General features: G+C 38.1%; 1 pseudogene; it reads left to right on the forward strand.

The window, feature by feature from the left end:
* Window positions 1-305: 305 nt before the first annotated feature.
* On the forward strand, window positions 306-27,847 carry LOC149219855 (protein COBRA-like; annotated as a pseudogene).
* Window positions 27,848-27,867: the final 20 nt, after the last annotated feature.

The following is a 27,867-nucleotide window of genomic DNA, read 5'->3' on the forward strand; positions in this document are numbered from 1 at the left end:
AATACAATGACCACTTTAGATCAAACCTATGTTTAATACGATATTTCACTTCGAATGAAAATGGAGGGCAACGCTGAGTTTCAGGGTGATCTGCGCGCGCGTTCTGAACTGGAGCTCCCGTGCCCCTGCTTCCTCAACCCCTACGGCCCTCCACAGGCCCCCTGCCTGGCAGCCCCTACTGCTGGGCTCTCAATCCTTCCCGGCATCCCCGCAATCGGGCTCTGCCTCCCTCCTCCAGCCAGTGCTGCTGCTGGCACAACATCTGCGTCTGGGTTTTGCGATCGTAGAGGAGCGTAGCCGCCGCCATGAGTGTGCCTGGGGGTGGGGAGCCTTCTCCCACCCCACCAATCTCTTCAGAAGAAGCATTCAGAAGATTGCTCTCGCAGAAAGGGAAGAAACGTTTGATTCCAGAAGTCCCGAAATTCATCAAAAAACTGGAGGAAATTCCTGAGATCGCCCTGCCAGAAGACCAACCAATAAAAATCGTCCTAGCCCTGGCTGAAAAAGGGTTGGTAGGACAATTTATGGGACGCTGGTCCTCTACAAAAACAACAGATGACTGGATCCAACGCAACTGGAGACCCCAGCTGGAAAACAATGTGATCTGCTATGTTGTCGGAAGAGGGTATTTCATTTCCAATTCACCTCCAAAGAAGATCGAGATTTGGTTTTCAGAAACGGTCCGTATTTTATGGGAAATCAGGGTCTGTATCTTAATAAGTGGACCCCCGACTTCGATCCCTCAATCAATACCCCTAAAGAGGTCCCAGTCTGGGTTCGGCTTCCCAATCTTCCGATCCATTGCTGGAGCTATCACACCTTGCAGAAGATTGGAAATGGCCTAGGCCGTTTCATTGACAAAGCAGATAACAAGGGCCAATATACCTGCGCAAGAATCTGTGTGGAAGTCAATCTGGAAGCTAGACTGCCTGAAGCAGTAAAACTTATAGTCGGAGAATGGCATCACTATCAAAAATTGGATTACGAGCAACTGCCTTTCAAATGCAGAACCTGTCACAAACATGGACACTTCCAACGAAATTGCCCAAAAGCTCCAACTGGGGACAAAGTGGACGAAGAAGGATGGAAAGAAATAAAAAAGGGCAAGGCAGTCCCAAAACCATTTGAGAAGAAAAATTCAGGGCCATTGGTGAAGCCCCGGCCCAAACCAAAAGCCAAAGAAGTTCCAAAAGAGGGTTCTTCCTCTGGGGTAAAGACAGATGCCATTGGAACCTAAGAGGAACCAGAAGACCCGTTGAAGAAAGTGAAAGAAGCAGAGGCAAAGTCAACTCTTCCTCCATCAGAGGATGAACAAGGGGAAAAAGAAGAAAACGAGGAGTGCATCAATCTGGGCTTCGATTCTGAGGGAGATTTAGAAGATGGAGTCTTAGATTCAGACAACTCGCAAGTCACTCTTATCAAGTTGGCCAGGGGTCGAAAGTCCAAGAAGAAACAGAGAGAGGAACAAACTTATCTAGATGTTCTCCAAGGCTCTCAGAAAACTCTCAAAGGAATGACGAATACCAGATCTAGGCGCAAGCATGGTTAGGCTCCAAAAGGAGCCACAACCTTCTAAGCCAGTAAATAATGAAATACGTCTCATGGAATTGCAGAGGGTTAGGCAGCAGGTTGAAAGAAGAAGCTCTAAAAGACGTTGTAAGGATGTACTCACCTAAAATCCTTCTCATCTAGGAGACAAAACTGGAGGACCTTCTACTCCTCCAAGCAAGCAAAGCATTCTGGCATAAAGGCCAAGGGAGAGCAATCAGCGCCAGAGGCGCCTCTGGAGGGATTTCCTCTTTTTGGGACAGCTCCAAATATGATCTGATTCATGAAGAATGTTGCCCCCATTGGCTACTCACTAAGCTCCTCCATAAAGAATTTGGCCACCAAGTAAGTATGTTCAATCTTTATGCTCCGGTCTTACCATCTAAGAAAAAAATTTGTTGGGACTCGCTCCAGTCCTCTCTATTCTTGCACAACCCAAAAAATATTATTATTGTAGGTGATCTAAATGTTACGCTAGCTGCAGAAGAGTAAAAGGGGGGCTCGTTGGTCAAGGACCCAGCTAGAGAATGGGTTGAAGACCTCATTTTAGATTGGGAATTGGAGGTTATCAAGCCCACATCTGGGAAATTCACCTGGTCAAATAGAAGGATAGGCCCTGACCACATTGCTGCTCATCTGGATGGATTTCTAGTCCAATCCTCCTTCTTGACTTGTGGTCTAATGGCCACCTCTAAAATTTTTCCGAACTACACCTTTGACCATAAACCCATTCTGCTTGAGCTCTCCTTGGATGGAAATCTTGGCCTCATTCACTTTAGATTTAGTTCTCTATGGATTCATCAAGAAGGATTCCAGGAGGTGGTCTCCGAGGCTTGGAACCGGCAAGTTCAAGGATCCTCTTTCTTTGTCTGGGAAGAAAAAATGAGGAGACTTAAAAGGGAGCTCAAGGAGTGGGCTAAAAGGTTGAAAGCGCCCACTGCCAAAAGAAAGGAGATGCATGACAGTTTAATAGGCCATCAATTAACAATGGAGAATTCCGATGTAACTCAAATCCTTCTTCAAAAAGAAGTGGAGCTGCAAAAGGATCTCCATAGAGCAAGTAGGGATAAAAGAGTTCTAGAGATAGAAGTCCAGAAATCTTTGGTTACAGGCCAGAGACAAAAATACAAGCTACTTCCATAAGCAAGCTGAAGCACGCAAGCACTTCAAAACAGTAAATGAAATTCACTATCAAAACACTATGGTTAAAGATTCTGAAGGCATAAAGCGAGCCGCCCATTCCTTCTTCAAAGATCTTTACTCTGCCTTGGAAGACCCTCCTATCAATTGTCAAGCCTATCCGATTGATCTTATTCCTCACTATGTTCAAGATTCTGACAATATTATGCTGACTGCTCCAATCAATATGAATGAGATTAAATAAGCTTTGGATTGCATGGATTTGGATAAAGCCCCAGGCCCTGATGGGTTCACTACAAGGTTCTACCTAACCTGCTGGCCTACAATTAAAAAAGACCTTCTGAGAATGATCTGTAAATCTCAGACCTGCACCAAGATTGGAGGCAGTACCAACTTGGCCTCCCTTGCCTTGATTCCGAAAGACAAAGGTGCCACCGATTTTAGCAGATTCAGGCCCATCTCTTTGTGTAATACAATTTATAAGCTAATTACAAAAATAATAGCCAACCGTATTAAGAAAATTCTGCTGGTCATCATCCCTGAAAACCAAGGAGGATTCATAAAAGGGAGAAAGATTCTTGACAATAATGTGTTGGTGCAAGAAGCAATTCATTCAAGCTGTCATCGAAAAGAGAAAGGCATGGTGATTAAGCTAGATTTGACAAATGCCTTTGACAGGGTGAGACATGATTTCCTGTTTTCTGTGATGGAGAAATTTGGCTTCTCAAAAGTTCTCATAACTTGGGTGAAAGCCTGCATTGCCTCCCCTTGGATAACGCCTCTGGTTAATGGTCATTCAACGGAATTTTTCCAGGCCTCGAGGGGGCTAAGACAAGGTTGCCCTTTGTCCTCGCTTCTTTACGCCATTCAAGCTTCGGTGCTCAGCTTCCAGCTAGACTACTGTCAACAGATCCAGACTCTGCCAGGCCTAAGAATGGCTCACAATGTTAAAGACATAAATCATGCCCAGTTTGCTGATGATACATTATTGCTTGGAGGAGTTAGCATAAATTCTGCTAGAAACTTCAAGAAGGAGTTGGACATTTATAGGGAGGTTTCAGGCAGTAAGATTAACTATCTAAAAAGCACGATCTATGGTTGGAATTGCTTGATCAAAGATTTGACAGACATAGCAAGGCTATTAGAAATGGAAAGAACCCTGACCTGGGAGTCATTTAAGTATCTTGGGATCCCAATCTTCAAATCAAATCCTAAGGTAGCTCACTGGATGCCCCTGCTAGACAAGCTAAAACTCAGAATACAAGCTTGGGGAGCCTCATGGTTGAATAATGCTGGGAAGGTAATCCTTGTGAAATCTATTCTCATAAGTCTCCCAGTTTATCAAAAATCCATTCTACTAGCCCCTAAAACCTTTATTAGTAAAGTGGATGGTCTCCTAAGAATATTTCTGTGGGAGGGAGGGAAAAATAATGAAAGAAGGCTCCATTTAGTTAATTGGGACACTATTAAGAAGCCATTCTTGGAAGGAGGTCTCCAAATGCGGGATCTGGTAGCCCAAAATCTTGCTCTGGGCTCCAAGCTCCTTTGGAACATTGTTTTTGGGAATCCTAGTTGGAGCAAGAGAGTTCTGTGGAAAAAATATTTTCATGGGCAGTGTTTGAGGTGCTTGGACCAGCCTCCTAGAATTTCCAAAGGATCACCAGTTTTCAAACTCTGTCTCACAGCTTTGAAACTTTTCAGTCATAAGCTTTATTGGATCCCAGGTAATGGGAAAAAAATAAAAATTTGGGAAGATTCGATTCTTGGAGATCAGCCCTTGAATCAGATGGCAGAACTGGAAAATATCAGAGCTTGGCTTCAGGCCAGCAATTTGGAAACCCTTTGGGACATCTCCAATTGGACAAATGATGCAAAAAGTCTATGGGATGGTTGGAATTTGGGGGAGGTCCCTCATTGGCTGGATGGTGAAGCCAATTTATTGTTGGATTTGCTCCAAGGAAAATCTCCCTTAAAGGCCTCTTCTAAGGACAAAAGAGGGTGGGGTTCTCTTTCAGGCTCTTACTCAGCAGCAGAAGGTTACAAAAGTATGATGGCTGTCCCTAGCATCCCCCCAGAGCCAACTCAATGGAAATTTATTTGGTCTTTTCCTGCTCTCCCCAAAATTGACTTCTTTTGCTGGACTCTGGCGCATAAAAGTATCCTCACTAGAGATAACCTGAGGAAGCGTGGAATGGAAGGTCCCTCTAGGTGCCCTCTTTGTGTATCGGATGAAGAAACGGCTAACCACCTGTTCTTATTGTGCCCCTTTTCTCAAGAAGTTTGGAAGGGTGTCCTGATGTTAGGACCTGATAAAATAGAGCTTCCAGGAAATATTCAGGACCTGCTAAGAAACTGGGCCAAGTTATCCCCGTTCTGTCTCTCCAAAAAAAGCCTTCTCAAGACTGGCTGGATGTGGATCCCCAAATTCACATGCTAGAAACTGTGGTTGGAGAGGAACAACAGAATATTTAGGGAGGAGAGTTGTAACCCAGTCAGAATTATCACTAAGATCAAAGCTCTGTTGGGGGAGGCCTTAGAAACCAAACCCACCATAAGAAATGGCATGATTATGGACAACGAGGAAGATCAATGGTTAAAAGAGCTTGTTCCAAATCATCAGAATAGATCCATTCCTCCTGCTAAAGCCCCTTCTCATTGGGAAATTCGTCTGGAAGAATAGGAATTCATCAAATGGAGATCTGCTTTGGATGATCACTGCTTATTCTTCGATGGGGCCTCTAAAGGTAACCCAGGAAAGGCGGGTGGCGGGAGAGTTATCTTAAGCCCAGGTGGCTCAACTGAGCTACACTTTGCTTGGGGTCTGGGGCATGAAACAAACAATAGAGTAGAGGCTCTTGCTCTGTGGCAGGGTCTAAATCTAGCTATCAAGAGGAATCTTCTCTCCATCTCAGTCTTTGGAGACTCCAGACTAATTATACAGGCTATGAACTCTTAAAAGATCCCTTCTCAGGTGCAGTTAGCCCCCATCCTCATAAAAATCAGACTACCGTTGCCCAAGTTCCACAAAATCTCCTTCTATCATGTTCCGAGGAAGTTAAACTCACAGGCGGACTTGGTAGCCAACCTAGGCTCTCTCAAGAGCAGGAGATCTCTATTAGTAAATGATGTTGAATTGGACTGCAACATTCCTTAATTTTGGAGTTGTCTGGGCCTCTGTTCCTTTGAGCATTTCACTGATTCAGATTCTCCAGACTTCAGGACCGAACCATTTTGAGCTGGTTACTGTTAGGAAACGCGGACTCATCCACAAGGGAAAATTCAGAACACAACCATGGCATTTTCGATCTCTATTCATCGTTGGAACTCACTGTTGTGTCTGGGTAGGTGCTGGGGAGTTCACAAGGGCCTCTTCAAGGCCAATTTACCGCTCTTGGCATTCTTGAACACTATATAACACTCTGCCAGACATTTCAAAAAGAAAACGCAGTGATTCTTAGGATGATCCGGCACTCCGGCGTGTTGGATCTCCTCTCTACAAGCTAGGAAGCAGAGCTACGTCATGGAAAGCAAAAGCAACAGAATTTCAAGGCACCATTCTGAAACCAAATCAAGTTCTTTTTCAAGCCTCTATCTACATTCATAGTGTAACTCATTCAGCAGACTATTCGAAAGAAAAATCTTCTTTCCTCGCCGACTGTAACAAGGAAATACAGGGTTTCAGTGTTAAAGTCCTTGGCAGCTGATTTACTGAATTTTAAATAAAAACTAACCGTTTATGTCAAAAAAAAGAAAATGGAGAGCGGAGCACTTAGGGTTTGATGCTGCTCTGCAACTGGCAGACCTTCGGCAAACCTTCACAGACTGCGCTGTTCTACCATTAACCTTTAGCCATAAGGCAGCTACAGCACAATAAGGAACAACTATCGCACAAAGGAATCCCCTTAGGGGGAGGACATGATGCCTCCCCCCATTGATACGGAAAATGGCCTGCGACAGACTGAAAATGTCAGGATGGACCATCCAGAAGATACATCAACAGAGAATGAAAATACGTCAACGAATAACAACACAAATGAAGAACCACAAGTGACGTCAAACACCTGTAAGCCGGTAGCAGTTGAAAAACCCAAAATCGAGCTCCCAAGTCAGTGCATCAACACTCAGATCCAGTTTATGAGGGATCATGCTTTGATAGGAAAGTTCATAGGCCTTTGGCCAATGGAGAAAGCTTTGCACGGCTGGATCGCAGCCAAATGGAAGCCAAAAGGGCACATAACACTGCAGTTAGGGCCTAAGGGCTTCTTTACTACCATTTTCAATTGTCTGGAGGACCGAAACAGGGTATTGGATGGAGGACCATATTTATTCAATGCGGCAGGGCTATACCTAAGAGGATGGATCAAGCGCTTTAACCAAAACAAAGAAGATCTGAGCTGGGCCCCGGTGTGGTTGCGCCTTTATTCTCTCCCTCTGGAGTATTGGGACGAAGACTCTTTGCAAGACATTGGGAATGGTTTAGGTGAATTCATCAAAGTGGTAGAGGAGACAAAGCTGAAGCGATACACCTCCTATGCGCGGATCTGTGTATACATGCACTTCAGCAAAGCTCTCCCGGACGTAGTAAGTCTCTACCATGATGATTATGAATTGTTACAAAAAATAGATTATGAGCATGTACCATTCCGCTATCGAAAATGCCACGCCTTGGGCCATTTATTCCGAGACTGTCCCTCCAATATGAAATCCATGACCACCCCTTCAATGGACAAATCCGACTCGGATGGGTTCACAAAAGTTCCCAATCGCAAAAAGATCCATCAAAAGCCCTCTACCACAGTCAAAAAACCTATCACCAGCACCTCGTTGCCTTCAACAAGCAACAGCTTTGAAATCCTACTCCAGCCGGAGGTTCATATTTCATATAATCAGAAACAACTTGAAGCCATTCCTAAGACTTCCGCCCATTCTACTCCATCAAGCTCAAAGAAAGCCCTCACTTCTAAGCAACCCGCAGACACCAAAACGCCCTCTCCCAGTAACATGCAGAAAGGGACTGCTCAAGGTATGGAGGTAGTAGCACTCAGATGCAGCTCACGATTGTAGATGATACAGAGGTAGAGCAAGAAATAGTACAACACATGGAAGAGGAACCAGAGAGCTTCGGCATCGGAGATCTAGATATATTGGGACTTGAACAGGCTTGTAAGAAAAAGGAATATGACAAAATTCCTAAGCAACAGCTAGAGAACTTAGAAGTAATTCTCTCAAGAGCATAGAAGCAAAGATCAATAGGCGTCCAAACTTATAGTCAGTGGGATGGAAGAAATATCTTCAAAGACGGATGAAAGATGTTTGATGATATGTATGTAGTCAATACACTCCTCTGAATTACTCCTTTGCATTAATCCTTGCTTTGTATCTTGCATGTACCCTCACCGCTTGTTAGATTTGACTACCTGCTGCCAATAGTCTCTTAGCTCTTTCATGACAAAGCAGATGAAGGAATTTCCTTCAACCTGATTTCTTCAAGGCTCTTCATAGAAATTATAGAGCTAAGAGAAGGAGATGTGGAATCTCACTATCAAACTCTTGAAAATACTTTGCATGTTCGAATATATCCAAACAATTAAGCTACCACTCAACAACATTGTCAATCTTGGAAGACTCAAGAAAGATCACATCTCTAGATATTATAAACTTCTTATTCACTTCATCATAGAGATGGTATGCTTTGGAGGTATGAGTACCCAAAGAAGATACATTTGGGATTCCTTGCGCTAAGTTTTTTATCTGTTCCTTAGGTATGAAGGCATAATATGAGGAACCAAAAACCCTGAGATGCCTCACCAAAGGAATGTGGCCATACCACATTTCATAGGGAGTCTTGTTTCTAATAGCAAGAGTTGGACACCTATTATTTATATACACAACACATAAAACCACATCAGCCCAAAACCTTATGAACTTAACATGTGAACTATGCCAAGTTCATAGTGAAAGTAATACATTCCAATGAACTATGTGTTGAAAAATGCAGCAAGAAATTCTCAATTTGATTTTTCCTTGATTAAATTGAAAAAATTCAAATTTCCACATCAACAGACAACTTGGATGATGTTAACTTGTGTGACATGGCTTGTGTCACCTAGTTTACTCAATAAATTCAAGTTGGAGGAGTTAGAGTTCAGTTCTGCATATGCGATTGCTAACTTGTGGCAATAAAGGTCAATTATCTCAGGTTGTTGTCAGTTAAACTAGTTCTAACTTTTGGAGGAACTAGTGGAAGGTCATTTAAGCAGTGGGACTTTAGTCAAACTCGGTGATCATCTAGTTAACTGATCAATCAACCCAAAATAGTTGGGGCATGAAGAGAAGTCAAGTCCCCTAAAATTGGTGGAGATTCGAAGGTCGTTTTAATTTCTTGTAGCTCACATAGTTGCAAGAACTTGCTATAACCATAGTAGAGGAGGTAGCTTGATTAGGAGCTTCTTGTGAAATTAGAGAGCGAATGATTGTTGGTAGCATTAATAGCCTACCAGCAATTTGTTTTGCACCACACTTCAATGTTTTGGGCATGGTTTTTGAGGGTGGATATTTTTTTTTAATGCTTTTTGGTCATGCACGTCCTCACTAAGTATCTTGGGAGGTCTGTAATAGTTCCTTGCATACACATCCTCACTAAATATCTTTTGGGATGTCTGTACTAGGTCCTTGTAAATTTCTGTTTGCCAAGGCTTAACTACTTATGATCTTAGGTGCTCACAACAATTCGATAGTTTATGGCACTTTCCAAATCACCATTCCTGAAAGGATCCAACAAAACGACTTCAGAGGAAGATGAGAAGGGAAAACTCTTATTGGAACTAGCCTAGAACTAGTGGAATTGGTTGGTCCCAATGGTTTTAGAGTTGTACTAGTCTAGTTTGGTGGTTCAGATTGGATAAGGTTTGTCTTGTATTGAACTGACCTTAAAACACCAAATTCACTAGTTCTCTAATAAACTGACCAATTCTGAAGAATGCAGTGCAACATAGCTAATGACCACCAAATAATAATTTTTTCATAAAAAATACTGAAAAGGAAAAAAAAAATTATTAACTCGAGGGCCCTACAAAACCTAACCCTAGTAATTAATGGTAATATTTAATTTTTAAAGTTAAAGTAAAAGTTGACATTCTCCTTATCTTTTTTTTTGAAAAGGAAAGATAAGGATAATGTTAGCTTTACTTAAATTTTTAATATTAACATTAATTGTTTCGAGTTGTTTCAGAGTGGTTCCAACTTCATTCAATTTTGAGAAAGTCAAATTTTATATCCCATTCAAAACTTAGTGGTTATTGTTTGAACCGCTTCTTTATAATGAGTCCTAGACTTTGACTTCCAATTTTTTAGGTGCAGTTATTGCATAATCATATTCCTTGTGAGACTTTGTAGCAAAAGTTCCTCTTTAATCCATTGCAAGCACCTGACCTAGCATAGGGAACCATCAACTACCCCTCCCAAGTTGCACCTCAACATTGAAATTTTCTTTTTCAGTAGACATTCATTTTATCCATTAGATCATTTCTTCCACTGTGACAGTCCAACAACACCCCTGCCAGCATATGCTTGACAATCCATCTCATATTTACTGCTACCTTATAAACACTCTTAAATCTTGTGTCTCCAATATAAAAGAGGAAGAACCAGAAAGGGCCTTCTTGGCCCTCTTCACAACCCACAATATGTTTAGCTTCTCTCTTGTGCTTACACTCTAGTCTTCTCGCAGCTTCAGAATGGTGAATCTTAAACACAGTGTCATGATGTCCATTCAGGGAAGCATAATTCACCCTTTGTTTGAATCAAATTACCCCCCTAGCATTCCCTTTACCTTTAAATGCAGGCATATATTTTCCTTCTGAATGACTGTTAAGCTTCCCATCTCTATTTCGCCTCCCTCTCCTACCCTCATGAACCCGATAAGCTGAATTTAACCAATCTCAATGTATCTGAGATAAACAATCCATCCAACTAGGTAGATTGAGTTGAGACTCTTTTAGAAACTAAATCCATCCCTCCACAATGATATATCCCTCCCCAACAACATCATCATGCTCTGTTCGAGATCTATCATTCCCATGATCACTATAAATTTCTGAGTCCTTCACTTACATATTTGGTAACATCATCATTCAGATCACTTATACTTTGTTGTGTTGTTTCTTGTGTTATGATTCCCTTTAATGGAAATATCTCCCTAGTAGGCACGAGTAACTAAATTCAAGTTCTTATTGAACTCTTGCGTTAACATACTTAATTTTCATTTTGACCTATTCGGTTTCAAATTCTTGTGTGGTTGGTTTACTGGTTGACTACTAGCATTCACCAAGTGGTTATTGATGATCATAGTTAGTCTAGAGTGAACGTTGGACTTTGCCTTGAAAACCAATCCCCAAGAATAAGCACTTATCATGGAACATTTCAGAGCCCATACTAGTGGAAGGCCAATTGTGCAGTGGGACTTTAGTCAAACTCAGTGATCATCCAGTTAATTGATCAATCAACCCAAAATATCTAGTGCATGGAGAATTCGAGTTACCCAAATATGGTGGAGATTCCAAGGCAATGTAACATCAATTGTAGACTAGCCTTGAGTGTACATGTGTTAGATACTTTCCCCCTTTTCTTGCTTATTCATTCATTGCCAAACACTATACCACTAGTTCTAAGAATCTTGTGGATACTATCACCACAATAAATGTATATTTTATTTTATACGAGACAAGAATTGTATATTTACCTTTGGGACACTCCAAAAATATTTTGATGCACCTTTGTGACCTTTATGACTTTATGACCTTAATTCCCATTCCATGTTCATCCATGTGGATGCACTTTATGATGTTCTACGACAACCTAATGTCCTTGTCAACTTCCTCTCATCTTCCTTGTCATGTTTTTAGGACTTGTGTATCCAACAAGAAATTTGGGAGATGAATGCCATCAAGGTAGAAAATCAAGGGGGTTTCAAGTCATTTATTTAGGGTTCCCACTAGCATAGTCCCACCATGTGATCCACCCAATCCCTAAATTGGGGTCTACTGCTATTTCAATTAATTATTAGATGATCATGGTGGGCCATAATTCCAAGTTAAATATTATGACTCTTCATATGATATTATTGGAGATACTTGAGGAGACATCTTTTTGGCTAAAGGGTTAAGGGAGGATTTTGACTTCAATATCGACCCATATTCTAATTCTAGAGAGCCATATTGTAATAAGGTGAAAAGCTCCAATACTAACCAGAGATTTGTGGAGTTTTAAATGACAACTCGTTAAAATTCCATCAACTGACAAAGTCTATAGATAACTTTTAAGGAAACCCTTTGGAAGACCTTTATAATAAATGATCATTAGACCCACCTCTGATTAGGCCTCGATCCAACCTCAGAAAGAACTTTGAACAACCCTTTCAAGTGACATCACTCCAATATCCAATCCAACATAAGAGAACACATGGATGCCCCACTTTAGTGAGAAGAGGAATATTTAGTGAAGTACAAGACCCTCCCAAAAATATTTGAAACATAGGCTCAAGCTGCCTTAGGAGGTCTGAAATGAAACCACATTCCTACACTCATTAAGATGCCACTGAACAAATTTATAAGGAATGAAGTAGTTTTATATTAAATTCCACAGAGGGTTGAATGAGACTCAAAACATAGCCACCTAATTTCTTGTGAAAGATCCTTAGCAAAGGCTTCTCTAGGCCTCAGAATAGTGTCTGACATAGGGCTTTGACTTGTGAGAATTAGGGCTTAGATTTCCCCTACCAAAGAGGGTTGAAAAAGATCTCTATTAATTCAATCAAAATGTATCTCTATCCTAGGGCTAAAAGATAAAAGCCGAGCAAACGAGCTTTATCCATCGAGATAGATTTGGATGCAAGAATCAATGTTTTTGGGTCCAAGACCATATTCATTTGATTCTCCTCATTATGTCGATTCCAATGGTAGGTGGAATGCCACATAACTCCTCATGTTTGAAGAGATATGCTTGATCAAATTTAGTGCCTCAAAAGTATGGTAAATATCCCAAAAATGAGTTGATGAAGGCAACTTGATGTTGTGGTGAATTAATGGAACTTATTCTCAAATGGTTGATTAACATTAAAGGTATCTAATGGGTTTCCTTAAAAGTTATCTATAGGAACATTTAAGAATAAATATGGTTATACACAAAATCAACAAATTAATAATATATATCAACATTAAGTTATAGAAACGTTTTTCTCACTCAGCTTTGGATTGATGGTTAATGGGTCCACTGTTAAGGCACCCCTTGCGTTAGGCCACCAGTTAAAATCCCCCGTCACTTCTAGCCTACAAAAAAAAGTTATATAATTGTTTTAGAAAATAGAGATCACAATTATATTATTGTCTTATCTTAGTCTAAACATAAATGGATGGATATAGTTAGAACTATAGCATATGTAGATGGCTTAATCAAATAATTGACGCAATCGATTGTTGAATGTTGTTGTCATTTATCCCAACCTCAGTCTTTGAAACACTCTTAATATCCATCTATGGATTGCATTGATAGGAATACCCAATGGTCATGAAACCCTAAAAGGAAGAGAAGAAAGCAAGCCGTTGTAGTGTAGCCATGATACTCTGCATTTAGGAATTTGGATGCAATAATCAATGTTTTTGGGTCCAAGACCATCTTCATTTGATTCTCCTCATTGTGTCGATTCCAATGTTAGGTGGAATGCCACATAACTCCTCATGTTTGACAAGATATGCTTGATCAAATTTAGTGCCTCAAAAGTATGGTAAATATCCCCAAAATGAGTTGATGAAGGCAACTTGATGTTGTGGTGAATTAATGGAACTTATTCTCAAATGGTTGATTAACATTAATATTGGGATTATTAAGGATCATCCTAGTTAGTTTTAACTTACAAAGAAAGACTTTGTAAAGGGATTATTGATTAAATACTTTGAATCCCATGTCAGCTTTTAAGGATGATTTTTTTGGCTCCAAAATTTAAAAATTCAAGTTTCATTTTGTCTATGTTGGCGCCATGTGTTAGGATGATGTTCACCCCTCTAGAAGCTTTCTCCACTTTATATTTGAGCTTGACATCTCCTTGGAGTGCATTGAAATTTTATCCAATCCTAGAATTATCTCTATTCTAGTAGGTGAGGAATAGTTGCTTTCACCTATGGATGAGGATGAATTTCATTGTGAGCTATTAAGATTGATCTAAGGCTATTGTGGATTTTCTGAGGAGTATACTTGAGGTTTTTTGTGGAGTTTTTTTTACCTATTTTGAGGCCTAATTTGAATCACCTCTATGGAATAATTTTAGATTCTATTGTGGTTGAACTCATTGGCATTATCAAGGAATCTTCACTATTTTTTGAGGTAATTTCATTGGTAGTCCAAGGATATTTTTATATTAATATTGAGCACTATTCCAAGATTTCTCTAAGGAAACCTAGTTTTCTATTTCTGAGTGCTAATTTGTGACTATTTAAAGAAATTTTCACAAAGATCCAATACTAACCGGAGCGAGTTTTGGAAGTGGGATATATTGTAATAAAGATTTTCATTGTCTAATTCTATGACTTCAATTGTAGGATTTCAGTGGCTCGTAGCGATGGATAAAGTTGTTTGAGTGAAAATGGAAGTTGAAGCACAACATGAGAACTTTGCTGTTCTATACGAGCCTTATGCCTTGAACCATCTCTCGGTGCGTGGCTTTGAATGCAAAATATTTGTCTGCATTTGATTTATGGCTACGACCCATGTCTCTGCGTGTGGCATTCCCTATATCCAGCTACCCTACGCGTGTCTTTTGTTTTTCAGGTAAGTTGTCTTCATGATTCATAACATCATTTTGGTCTAGTTAGTCTACCATTAATGTTTCCTGTCTAAATGAGTGGATCTCAATTTTTATCCTTATAGCTGCGTGTGGCCATCTTTAGTCTGGCGTATGGCCTTTCCCTTTCTGTTTTGCCTGGCACGTGGTATGATTCTAAATTGGTTAGATCTTTTTTGGCGCCTCGCATACTAGTTATGGCCTGACAATTGCAGGAACATAGAGGGTTTCAAGGAGAGGGTTTCTGCAAGGAACAGAGGAACGAAAAAGATAGAGGGTTTCAAGGAACAGAGAGGGTTTCTGCAAGGAACAGAGGAATGAAAAAGATAGAGGGTTTCAAGGAACAGAGAGGGTTTCTGCAAGCAACAAAGGAACGAAAAAGATTGAGAAATGTTTGCAGATTCACGAAGATGGTGACAGTGCCACACCAATGTCACTTTGTTTCTGTTGTGCTAAGAGATGGCTAGAGAATCACCTCGATTTGTTCCAGAGGGATTCTCCAGATGGCATGAGAAATTGGGCAGAGAGGGTTTCTGCAAGGAATAGAGGAACGAAAAAGATTGAGAAATGTTTGTAGATTCATGAAGATGGTGACAGTGCCACACCTATGTCACTTTGTTTCTGTTGTGTTAAGAGATGGCTAGAGAATCGCCTCGATTTGTTCTAGAGGTATTCTCCAGATGGCACGAGAAATTGGTCTTTTGGGAGGAATTGATGGAATAGAATCCAACGGTGGGCCTGGGGGAACTACTCCATTCCCTGCCTGATTCCTGCCACGACTTTACATTATGAATCCACTGGAAAATGGTGCCGCATCTTCATCAACCAAACCTTCCTCCACACTACAATGAACCAACACCTTTGCTTCTACAACCAAACCTTCCTCCTCGTCATCAACCAAACCTTCCTCCTCGTTTGCCCCATTGCAATGGAGGGTTTGTCGAGAAAATGGAGAGACAAACACCAATGTTTGAGAGCCACGAGACTAGGGTTTCTGTGATGGGCATTAAGGGCATGAGGCCCAACGGAAACAGAGCACATACTCGTTTATTCGTGGGTGGTGGGAGATAGATATTAAGACCCCCATTCTTAGGAAAAGTGGGAGACATGGGTGTCGACCGAGTGGGAAACAGCAGGAAACAGCGGGCTAGGCCATCTTAAAATGGAAACAGGCTGGCTTAAAATGGAAACAAGATAGCTGAAACCACTGAAACTTCTTTGGTGTAGAGGCCGAAAATATTTTTGGCGCCAAATTGTTTTAGTTTTTATATGTTGGGGCTTTCACTGTTATTTTGCAAAGGAACTCGAAGCTGAGCTAGAAGTTTCAAGGAAGACAGCAAAGGGTTTATTTTCCACAGGTATTTTCCTTTCAATTTGATGTATTTCCCTTGCAAAGATGTTGGCATTGGTATTATTTTCCTTGCGTAGCTGTATTCATTGGTATAGCTGTAGGAATTGGGATTATTTTCATGGTATAGATGTAGGCATTGGGATTATTTTCAGGGTATATTTGGGTTTGTGAGTATAATTTAACGTGTTTTCCAACTAGGGAAAGTACTTTTGAATTATACTAGTGCATGAACATGGAACCCCAACCTAATTTGAATTAATTGGTCTCTAGCAGAGTCTATATATTGCATTCATGTTCATCAATAACATATTATTAGATTTTATTAGAAATTTGAATTGTCTCTCTCGTTCATTAGTTAATTTCTTAGTGGTTTTATTCTCTCTTGTTTCTTGTTTTGCAAGTAACTATCTAGTATTTTTTCACACTTATATCTTTCTATTATAGTTTTATCTTGGCTAAGAAACTCATCTTGGTACCATTTCCTAAAGTCTTGCATTATTGTGATTTGAATCTATTCTCCTTCAAGGAAGTTTTGTTCAAGAATGCTTATTTTTATTTTTCTTATGTAATTCCCTCTTGGAACCATTTCCAAGAAGCTCATATGAATTGACTATCCCAACCTTAGACGAATCAAATAATGATTTGTTACTAGATGTATCTATCCTTTTAGCATGGTGTATTTTTATGGAGGTGATTTTCCTCATTTTATTTGTAGATAATATGTGTTTTTTAACCTCTCAACGAATCTTTATCTTTGAAATTAATCATTGGTATCATTAGGTCTATGTTGCAATTGCTTCTGAATTTCAGATAGATTTTCTAGCAACAATGCATTCAATTCTAATGTTCTTTCTCTCTCTTGGATTGTCCTTTCATTATCTATCACGTAGCTTTAGAGTATTTCTTTTAGGATCCTCACTATTTCTGCAAGATTTAGGAGTGTTTCTACTTTAGGATCCTCACCATTTCTGCAAGATTTAGGGGTTTTTCTACATTCATCCTCTCTTGATATTCCTCACATTTGACATGGTTGGTTTCTTCAAGAGGACATCATACCATATTGGGTTTTTCTTGTGATGTTGGTTCCACTTTTTTCACTCAATTATATTTTCTTTTTAGTGTTGTAGTGCAAAAAATTCAATAATTAGTTGTAAATTAGCATCACAATTTAAATTAATAATGGAGTATAACCTTTTATATGCAATTGTGTCTTATAACATGATAGTGTTGCACCCTAACCTAACATACAACATTGTAACAATCCTAGTTCCTTTGGGTGTGTTTTGAGAAATGAGGTCATTCTTTTATGAAAATGCACTCCCCATTGGCTCATTGCTATATAATTCAACTTCTGTGCAATAAACGGCCACATTGTGTCACTTGATATCTACCATTCTAGGAGATGCACTGAAATGATCTTTTGCTTGGACATGTGATCATGTGTTTGGCACTAGACTCTAATTCTTTAGCATGAAATAGGTCCATATCACACACAACTTGCTTTTTATACCAGCAAGATAAAATCACATATAATATGGAAATTTTCTTTATCAACAATATAGGGAATGGTCCTTGTAAGTCCAATTGCAAATTTTGTAATCTATTGCTCAAAGTCAGTATTCTGTCTACAAGTTTGGTTCTTCTTGAATCCCCTTTACTAGGAACATTCATATCATCCAAAATAGTATAACCCTCAGCTACTTCTCCAGATTCTACAAGATTTTATGTGAGGAGAATACTTTCAGAATGATCTGTCCCATCCAAAACCGTAGCATCCTTCTCCATGACACACACATGGTCTCCAAGTGGGACATGCAGTGACAAATATTCAGTCTCTGATGTCACATCAATTTCTATAAGCTCAAGATTTTTCACTAGGGTATCATATTCTGGTCCCTCGGCATGTTCAAGCCTCTTCAATGGATTATCCAAGGAAAGTTGTTGATTGCACACATCCTTGTCTTCTAGAAGAGATTCATTCATACTTAAACAAGGGGATATATTGTAACTTTTTCTAAGTTCCTGAACTTTTGGATGGAATACTGGAGTCTAGGCCAAATCAGGTGCTTAAACAAGGAGATATATTATATCCCTCCGTAACCTCAGGGATCCTCAACGGAGTATCAAACTGGGAAGGTTCCTGCTTTCTCACCACAATCTGTATATTTTCTCCAACTTTGAAATTTTGGGTCTCTCCAGCTTCCTGGCCATTATTTCCCTCAATTTTGGCAGTGTCAATGAATCACACATGTTTTCGTTGTTGTCCATATCAAACAATTGTTCTCTAATTGTACTTGCATCAGTTATGCCATCAACAATAAAAATGATTTCCTGGCATGCTCCATATTCAACTTTATTCTTTTCCATAGCTATATTATATCCCTCTGTAACCTTAGGGGTCTTTAAAGGATATCCAACTGCTAAAGTTCCTACTTGTCATATATTTCAACATTTATTTATGTAATGATCCTAACTAGTGTCCACAAACTTTTCTTCGTAGATTTCTATTACATTATTCTATACAAAATGGCAGACCAGGTATTTATGTTGCTTTTGGTATTTGCATTATTTATGTTGTTGATTTAGTTAGAGGTTGGATTTGTTTTTAGAAATAACTTTAAAATGATACTTAAAAAGTTTTTTTGTGACTAGTTAAATGCTCGTTGGAACACTTTGATAAGCTTGCCTCAAAGTGTTGGATAGATCTTCAATGCTCACTCAACACATTGGTAGAGTTTTGTTCAGGGTTTTGAACCTAGTTCTCAATTTTTTTCATATCTAATTCCTACAGAAGCACTAAACACTACCTTGAAACAACAAAAAAACAAAAGTACAAACAATCAAGTGATCAAAGAGCCAAAAAATACATTGAAAAACTACATATTCATAGATTCACTCCCTAGGTTTATTCATTGGTCATGTTCTCTTGAAAAATAAGTAATACCCAAGTTAAAAATTGCAGTCTTATTGTTTAAAAAACATGGTGCATTCAGGGAAATAGCACATCGTCATCTGAATATTTAGATGAACGGGAAACAAGACCTACTCCAGGTACAGATGAATACTTCAATGAAATGATATATTGCAGTTGCAAAATGTGCCAAAATAGGAAACTAAAGAAGCGAAGGCTTGTTGGTATCCATAGATTGGAACATGGAGTTTATATAGAAGAGGTACATTATAATTAACAAATTGTTATTCTTATAATAAATAAATATGCACATTATTTAATACATTATTATTGATCATTTCATTTGATTTTTTTATTTATGAAAAGCCGCTTCTAGTTCCCAATATTCGTGAAGAACCAATGGATGATATTGATAATAGCGACTCTCAAGATGAAGGACAAGACACATTTATGGAAGAAGCCACTTCGCAGATAAATGAGGCTGGTGTTAATGAATTTATCCAAGACTTCTACACATCTTTTGAAGAAGTTGTAAATTCACCCCTAGCTCATTTGGCTAGGACACCTCTTTATGCAAATGCTGAATCTTCTATATTGGCGACACTTATGTTGTTGTTGAACTTGAAGGTTACACATGGATTGACAAACACATGCTTTATTGATATATTAAGGTTGGATTGATATTCCTATAAATTAATTCTCTAGATGTATTAAAAGTTTTGAATATTGTGTATACTTATAAAAATAATTTGTTGCACTATGTAGAATTTTGGCAAACAAAATACTTCCAAAGGACAATAAGTTGCCTCATTCTCATAGAGAAGTATCTTCAATAATGAAAGACATTGGAACGGAGTACAAGACATATGATGCATGTCCAAATGACCATATATTGTACTATGGAAATAATGAAAATTTATAACAATGCCCAAAGTGTCACACAAATAGGTATCGTCAAGATCAATTATCCAAGAAGGTTCCTTAGAAAGTATTATGACACATTCCACTAAAGCCAAGGTTTGAGAGAATGTTCAAATGCAAGGAGTTGGAAAAATATATGGATCATCATGCACAAGGGAGGAGCCAAGATGGTGTCAAGTGTATGGTTATGGATAGTAAATATTGGAAAGATATTGAGGTAAAATGGCCACATTTCAGAAATGAGCCAAGGAATGCAAGAATTTCTCTAGCAATGGATGGCGTAAATCCTTTTGGAGATCTTAGAACAACATATTCTGTTTGGCCAGTGTTAATTATAAACAACAATCTCCCCCCTTGGATGGCAATGAAAAAGGAACATGCAATGTTAACTCTTATCATACCAGGTACTAGAACATGTGAATGCAATGTTTTCTTGAAGATTATATAAAAATATTTCAATTCAGTTAATCCTAATAAATAACTCTTTGTTCACTTAGGGAAATATCAGGTAAAGGATATGGATGTATACATGGAGCCCCTCATTGATGAGCTTTGTGAATTATGGGATGGTGTAAATATGTTTGATGTATCAAGACCTATCAATGATAGAAACTTCCTATTTCATGTGATTCTTATCTGGACAATTCATGATGCCCCGGGGCTCTCTATTTGTTGTGGTAATATAATATAAATTACATTTATAATTATTATGTTCATTTTAGCATTTACTAAATATGGGTTCCAATCTTATTTTAGGACTACAAACAAAGGGGAAACATGGCTGTCCATCATGTGGGCCAAAATTGTTGCATAGGCAGTCAAGGGGTCTCAATAAAACTGTCTATGATGAGTATCGACAATTTTTACCACAAAATCATCGCTATCGAGTGCGTGATAAACATATGTTCAATGGAAAGGAAGTGGAAATGAGGAAGCCAATAAAGATGAACCCTGCTAGGTGGAAAGCGATGTATGACAAAAAAGAAGGGACAGACTTTCCCCTACGAATGAAAAGACTCTCTATTTTCTACAAATTAGAGTATTATGAGAGCTTGCCAATAGCCCACCTATTTGATACTATGCACATCGGGAAAAATGTGGTAGAGTGCTTGTGGAAACATCTAAATGGAAATAACATTGAAGCAGAAATAAAGTTAAGAAAGGACCTTCGAGTTTCCAATATCATGCCGAACATGTGGTTGCACGAAGACAACTCATATGTTCATGCTCCATGGACATTTACATCAAATGAGAAAGAAAACATCATTTCTACTATGAAAAGCATAAGATTTCCTTCTGGCTTTGGTGCGACATTAAAAAACTTATTCACAAGAGATGGATCAGAGTTCTCAGGCCTAAAAACACATGATTGGCACAATTAGATAAAGGTAACATTGTCACATGTTATATTTGTTGGAAACTTAATTATAAAATTGTATATCCTAGTGATAATATCAGTTCATGCATATTTGAACATGGTTATTTGTTAATAGACATGCTAGTATAGTGATGAAATTAGTTCATGCATATTTGAACATGGTTATTTGTTAATGGTCATGCAGTATGTGTTGCCTATAGCAATACCAAGTACTTTTGACCACAATGTAACTTTGACTATTTACAAATTATGTAAATATCTGAGGTATTTTTCAATCCATCATGCATACTCTTCCATTACTCTTATCATTTGAAGTGCAACATTGGTTATGCCTTTATATGAGTTTCTACTTTTAGTTTACAAGAAATAACAAGTCTTTATTGTAATACTTGTAGGTGGGTCTCATCTAAAGAGATACATCAGGATGACTTGAAGTATTGGAAGAGGAATGTTTCACTTTTGATGTGTGATATTGAAATGTGCTTCCCTCCAAGCTTCTTTAATTCTCAAGAGCACTACCTTGCACACCTAGTAGAAGAGATTGAACAGTGTGGTCCTATTCATATTCGAACAATGTGGCTCGTGGAGAGATATATAAAGGTCTTGAAACAATTTGTGAGGCAAAAGGCTCGACTAGAAGGGTCCATAGTTGAGGGGTACATGGTTTTCCAAGCCATGGTTCATTTGAGTGAGTACTTACCTCAATTACATCTTGAAGCTTTGCGATTATGGAATTATAACCAATCTGAATCATTTGAAGGAGAAACATTAGAGGGAGAAGGGACTTCAAATAGGATAAAAGGTATAAAAAAATGTTAGGAGTTATTTGTATCTTAAGTTTTATATTACATGGCTTTAAATAATTATTAATTCATTGAACGAAAAAAAAATTCATTGTAGATGCGAAGGAGTGGGAGGCATTACATTTGTATGTTGCATACAATTTTGACTTTATGTTGGAATGGATGGAGAAGTACGCTGAAAAAAAGAAATTAGAAGATGAAAATGCATGGGCCAATATATATAATAGACATGGTCAAAACACTACTCGAGGATTGCCTGCAAGCCATAAAAGAAAGTGGCTAGAGAGATGCTCGTGGAATTGGCTAAAGGCCAATATTGAACACGAGGCAACAAAAGGGAATAATAGAGTAACACAACAACAATTGAATTTCATTAAAGGATCCATAAATGGGGAGATGATATATATTAATATAATGCATATGTTTAATAAATTTTTTGTTAGATTTCATATCCTTGAATCTAATTAGTTGATATTTATATGAATTTAGGTAAGATATTACAAAGGAATGCGGAATTTTGGTCATCATTTTCGCATTGGAAAAGTTGATGAAAAGAGAAAAACTTATGATTGTGGAGTTTCAGCATCATTTGAGGTGGAATGTCATTCACATGCAAATGATAGACAACCAATCACAAGAACACTTCACTACTATGGAGTGTTGGATGACATTATCGAGCTTGATTTTATGTCTTTCAAGAAAGTTATTTTTTGTGTTGAATGGTACAAGCTTATTGAAGTGGGAGAAGAAAAAACTATCTTGCTCCATGATAATGGATTCCACATGATCAATACATCTAGGTTTGAAGCCACTTCTGAACCTTATGTGTTTCCAAGTCAATGTGACCAAAATTTTCTCATTCCAAATTTAGAACAACCTGGTTGGTCATTTGTGATTGATTATGATCCAAGAGGACGAAGAGTAACATTTGTTCAAGATGTAGAGGACCATGATTTACTTGAAGATTCAAAAGTTCCCCCTGAAGACATAGATGGCCAAGATGGAGATGATGAAGAATTTATTGTCAATGATGCATATCACCAAGATGAAGACCAAGACGAGTTTATTGAAGTTTCTGAAGGACATGAGCAACCACATGGGCATCAAATCCATGAAGATGATGAATTCATTGATTTTAATTTACCTGTAGTTGAAGGTGATGAAGACTATGAAAATGATGGTATTAATTTATTTGTGGATTTAGGGTCTATTAATGATGGGGTATATATGCCATCAAATGAGGAGATTTCATCTGAGAATGACATTTTATGATCACTATGTATACTTTAAGATAGTTTTAAGGATTCACTACAATATAATTTTTCTTTACAAGTTAGACACATGAGTTTTTAATTGTAATGAACATTAAGTAATTTGAATGTTTAATGTTTTACTTGTGAGGATGACATTTTTCGATCACTATGTTTATGTTAAGATGGTTATAAGGATTCACTGCAATATAATTTTTCTTTACAAGTTAAGTATCGAGTTTTTAATTGTAATGAACATCAAGTAATTTGAATGTTTAAGGTTTTACTTGAAAGACATATATATTTGGTGTTACCGATTCTATTTTCTTATCGGTTTTTTGATCAAGGTTTTCTTATTTTTATGTTATTATATGTTTTCTTAAGAATGTACCCATGGGTGTTAATGATGCTACTATGGGGGATTCAATGATATTCACTACTTTTATGGAAATATTAACAAATGCACGAGGGAAAGATGCTGCTATGATGATGCATGAGGTAAGCTTGAATATTGTCTTTTATATGTTCAATTATCTTATATTCCTTATTATATCATGCTAATTTATGTTTGTGGAATGTAGGCAATCGCTAAAGTCATTCCAACCCCTATAACACCTTATAATACATCTAAGGTAATGATAGTGGTAAAACTTGATCAATATTTTTGTGCATTTAGTTAACTTATTTCACTATATATATTTATTAATATTTGTGTTTTTACTAAGCGTGCATTTTGTTGGCATGCAGAATTCATTTATGCCCCTCAATACAACCAATGTTGGCATGCAGGGATCATTAATGCCCCCATATACATCTAATGTTATGCAAAATGTAAGATTCAACCATTTATTTGTGTGAGTTTGATTATGTTATTTGTTGAGAAATCTAGGGCATATATTTAATAAAATTTTTGCACAACGACTCCATGATTTATGAGGTGTTACGAAGAGCTACATCATGCCTTCAAATGGATCACCCCATCCATTTTTTTCTTCTTGTACATACAATACTATTTTAACAAGTAACCCAAGCAATATATTATTCCAAAACATGATGTCAAGTTACTTTTCTAGGGTTTTTATGTAATCAAGAGGCCTTTTTAGGGTTTCTTAAATTCAAACCTTAGATCATACTCTTTTCCCTTTATGTCATTCTAGAGTTTATCCCATGCCCTAGAAATCAAATCATAGGGAACAAATACTTAAGATTAAGGTTTCTAAATACTAGGGTATTTCTTAAAATATAAACCCATAAATTCAACCCTACTACATCTTATGATGGACCCTTTAAAAGAAAATTATTATACATACCTCATGGACACCTATCTGTACTGATTAGTATTTAGTAAACAACACTACATGGTAAACAACAGAGGCCCCTTCATAAAAACCACTTACAGCCAGTACTCCCCTCCGCTAACAGCTTGTGGTTTCAACATACAGTTGTTAAAACTCAAGGAGGACAGGAAGCTATAAATCCATGTGGTCAACTAGAAATAGCCCAACTTATTCATTGTGATCCTGAAAGGTGTGCAAGTGTTTAGCTAATCCGACATCAAGATGTGGACAACCGTAAGGTTGGAGGGCCATTGTTGCTCAAATTCATCAATGTAGATATGTTGATGAGGGTATGACCAGAGCTTACTTATATTGAAGCATGTGAAGGGATTCAAGGGAGAAATGGTGACCAAATCTTCCATAATGTTGGGTCTTGAAGAATCTGATAAAGAGATAAAGCAAACAATGAACGACACATGTGCTATGGGTGTTGATATCCTTACAGTGGAATAATATTTGCAGCCCATGGCTTTCAAAGAACGAAATTTGATTAGTATTGTTGATACAGGCTCTAGAAAAACAATGGCATATCCTTTCCCTGCTATTGTTCATGTTAATATGCAACCTTATCTAGCTTCAGATTCTGAACCCTGAATGCGAGCATTCTTGCATTCATAGTCGCTGCATTATTATTTGCGGAAGCTTACGCACACCTTTCATGAAGAAAAGATTATGGTGCTATTACTATTGAGGAAGCTAACTCCACAACAATCTCCTAATTGTTTTGATTGACATCGCTGATTCTTTGGGTGATAGTCAACAATTTGGATGAATTTCCTGGCGATAGATTAGAATCTGGATAAATATGATGCCAAAAAGAAACTGCTTTGAGCACGTTGTAGCTAAACTCCAATTCATGTGTAAATCACACCAATTCTGGATCAAGGATTGTGAAAGCAGGTTTACTATGGAATAGTTTCTGGTGTTGAATCATTAGGTCTCAAAAGATACAGGCCTGTAATATTGGTTAAGAGGTGCCTCAATTTCCACTGTTCTGGACCTGTAGCACTCAAAGGAAGACATAAATCATGCCAAGAATATTGTGGCCAATAACACTGGACGGGTGAGGAAAATCGCACAAGTATAAACTTGTAATGTCAATAGAGAAGGGGTTAAAATATGTAGAGTGCCCCAATCCAGATCCACCGCATCTATTCAGCTACCATAGCTTTATCACACAGATCTTGTATATACAGCATGAAAGGGTATTCAGATTTATTTACGAAAAATAGAAATCAATCTTAGATGCCTTATAAAGTATTGATTTGGCCGTAGATTCAATGTGTGCAAGGTCAAGTTGCAGATTGGGTATGGGCATCTTTTAGAGCCCAATTTTGATACAGAGACAACAACTCTGAGTGAAAATAAGGAAAATGCATTTGTGATTTGAAGTGTGACTGCTTTTTCCAAATATCGGTTGAGTTTTTATTGCTTTTTCCCATTCTTTTATGTCACTCTTGAAGATATTTTTACTGCTTTTTCCAATTCTTTTATGTCACTCTTGGCCTCAGAGTTAATAGTTTCTTTGGTCTGCTAGTTGTTGTTCTTCTTCTTCTTCCCTGGCTTTTGGCAAGCATTGTTCTTCTCCACTTTTACTACTTTGTTTGAAGAATGAAGCAACCAACCATTACAAGCCTGCAGGTTTATACACTTCAGTTATTGCTTCTTCATCATAAACTAATGTTTTCTCCATTCCCATTCCCATTGCATTTGTGGAGCTGTAGCTGCTCAGAAGGGTTGTTGAACTCTTCCTCTGGGGTTTCTGCCTGATTCATTAATTGATAATATCAAAGGCATCATGGAGAGAAGAGAGTTAAAGTCTTTAGAGGGAAGAAGTTGCATGCAGAATTGCCGTATGTTGATCAGGAATGCAGCTGAGTTTTTCTTGGCATTAACTATCTTAGCTATTGCATTTTCACCTGCAGGTGATGTTTCAATTCAGGGGTTAAATTTTGCTAATTTCCATTTTACATGTTTAAATTTTACAGTTTGTTTTCTATAGCACACCAAGATTTATAATATAAACTTATTTTTACCATAAAATTTGGCAAAATTGTAAGTTTTAAGATCAATTTCCATTCTTAAAATTTTCCATCCTTATCAAGGATATCAATACAATATTAACTTAAAATTTATCTACATTGTGTCCAAATAGTAACATAACGATCAAATGGGATATTATGTCAAGTAATTCCCTTTCATCAATTAGGTCTTGAATTATAATTCCCTTTCCTCATTTTCCTGAAATAGATGTTGAGCTTTTCTGAATTTCATTCCTAGTAGCCTACAAGTTAAATTCTCAAACCTTGACATGATGACAAATTTGGAAAACCTTCAAGTCAGGTAGAGTTTATTTTGATATTGATGAAAATTTCTGATAAATTGTGTTGTATTGATTGGTATGTTCGATATTTTGAGTAAATACTCCACTCATTTTTAATTAGCTTTATGTCCCTGAAATTAAGTGAGTATTCACTAGAAACATTGGTACAATTTACTAAAAATTCCCTGAAAATCTTCATGCTAGAACTTATTTTACTCTTTGCTGAGTCTAATGAGCTTACCTCTGTAGGTGGCCATGACCATGCACAATTTTCAGTAGTACCGCCATATACCAAGCCCCCCAGGATGGACTTTGGGTTGGCACTAGGCAAAAAAGAAGGTCATCTGGGCTGTGGTTGGTTGCCAGAAAACAGAGCAAGGAGATTGCTCCAAATGGAAAGCAGGTGTTCCACACTGTTGCAAGAAGGACCCAACCATTGTTGATCTCTTACTAGGTGTGCCTTACAATCAGCAATTTACTAACTGCTGCAAAGGTGGAGCATTGGCATCTTGGGCTCAGGATCCTCCAAATTCCATCACATCCTTCCAAGTTAGTGTGGGCAATTCAGGGACCACTAGCAAAACTGTCAAATTGCCAAAGAATTTCACTTTGAAGGCTCCAGGACCGGGTTATACTTGTGGCCCTGCTAAGATTGTTAAGCCGAGCCTGTTCTTTAGTCCAGATTGCCGCAGAACCACTCAAGTTCTGAGTAATACACTATTATAATCCCTCATAATTTATATATTTGTGAATGTTATGTGTTTCACTCTGAGAATTTCCCTTGTCCTTGTGCAGTGACATGGAATGTAACATGCACATATTCTCAGTTCCTGGCTCAGAAAAGTTCAACATGCTGTGTCTCCTTATCATCGTTCTATAATGATACTATAACACCATGCCCTACTCATGCCTGCGCTTGCCGGAACAACATAACTCAACTTGCTTGTATTGAGTATGATTCTTATTCCCTTGCAAATTCATTCAATTTATTTACATGCCATAAGGCACCTTCGCTACATTCGCCACTTAACTTGAATCGACTTCGACTGTGAATTTGAAGGAGGTGAGAAAG

This window comes from Pinus tabuliformis, chromosome Q, assembly GCF_031772625.1.
Source record: "Pinus tabuliformis cultivar Carrire ecotype Pingquan chromosome Q, CPIR1, whole genome shotgun sequence".
Taxonomy (NCBI): domain Eukaryota; kingdom Viridiplantae; phylum Streptophyta; class Pinopsida; order Pinales; family Pinaceae; genus Pinus; species Pinus tabuliformis.